The sequence below is a fragment of the Peromyscus californicus genome, unplaced genomic scaffold, assembly GCF_007827085.1.
Source record: "Peromyscus californicus insignis strain IS unplaced genomic scaffold, ASM782708v3 Scaffold_9__1_contigs__length_137607984, whole genome shotgun sequence".
NCBI lineage: Eukaryota > Metazoa > Chordata > Mammalia > Rodentia > Cricetidae > Peromyscus > Peromyscus californicus.
In genome coordinates, this window is record NW_026294617.1 from 75,445,968 (window position 1) to 75,447,391 (window position 1,424).

Consider the following 1,424-nt stretch of genomic DNA (forward strand, 5'->3'; position numbering starts at 1 on the left):
CTAACTCCCTCCCAAGAAACAGTGTTAATGCATTTATTTATATAGTGGATTCCCCATGACCTAATTACTTTCTGCTACCTGTCTCTGGAGGGTTTGCCCTGCTCAACACCATCTGACTGGAGACTGCATACCCTAACCTCAGCAAAGGCTAAGACTGACTCAGAACTCCGTGTTGCTCTCCCTTATTATTTGTTTCTTATTTGGTCCCTTATTATCTCATTTTATTATGACCTTTCCAGGTTGGAATCTAACCAAAAACATCTTGCTTCATATGAATTCAGTTAATAATATGTACAGAACAAAGAAGAGTGTAGTAGTTTAATGAGAATGGCCTTCATAGGCTCACATGTGAATGCCTTGCCCCTACTTTGTGGAACTGTTTAGGAAGGATTAGGAGGTGTGGCCTTGTTGGAGGAGGTGTGTCACTGCAGGTGGGCTTTGAGGTTTCAAAAGTCCCCACCAGGTCCAGCCTGCTGCCTCTCTCTCTCTCTCTCTCTCTCTCTCTCTCTCTCTCTCTCTCTCTCTCTCTCTGCCTCCAACTTTCAAATAAGATGTAATGTAAACTTTCAGCTACTGCTCCAGCACCATGCCTGCCTGCTTGCTGCTGTGCTCCACGCCATGATGGTCATGGATTCACCCTCTGAAACTGTAACCAAGCCCCCAATTAAATGCTTTCTTCTAAAAGTTGCTTAAGTCATGGTGTCTCTTCACAGCAGTAGAACAGTAACTAAGATGGAAGCCAGTAAGATTTGGGGTGAGCCATAAAAATCATGAAAAAGGAAATGGAGAGTTTGGAGAGGCAGAGCTCAGAAGCCGAGCTTTTCTTTGGTGTAGATATGAAGACCCACACAGGAGGAAGGGAAGGGAGGGACAAAGAGGTCTCATCAGTTCAGACAGCACAGGCTCAGCCACATCAGGCCCTGTCACACCCCTGGACACTTGCTGGGTCTGCCTCATATGTTCAGGTCAGGAGGTAGAGCGTCATCTGGAAAACGTCCCAACTTCTATAATGAGCTCATCACAAAACAATGTCTTATTCTTCTGTGACTGCAAGACTCCTTCGTGTACTTTTGGTATCTATGTGAAATCCTTTTGTCTCTCAGGAGGTCAAACTTAACCTCAAATTATGGAAACTGTAGTCAGTATATTCTAAAGCCTGCTGGAGTAGACTGTTCATTTGTCCCACCATTTTTTTTTTTAACGTCCTGCCATCATGACCCTAATATTGTTCCAGTGACCATACCGTTTTCATCATTTGGTTAACACAGTCATGGAGGAAGAATAAGGAATGGTTAGCTTTCTGATGTAAGTTATGTCTACTCTTCCAGGAGCAGGGTGTATTGTAGTAAGTATTTGGTTGAGTAGTAGAGAGTTGAGAGTCCTAAAGTAACAGTAAACTCTAAGAATCCACAAAAATCTCAGCA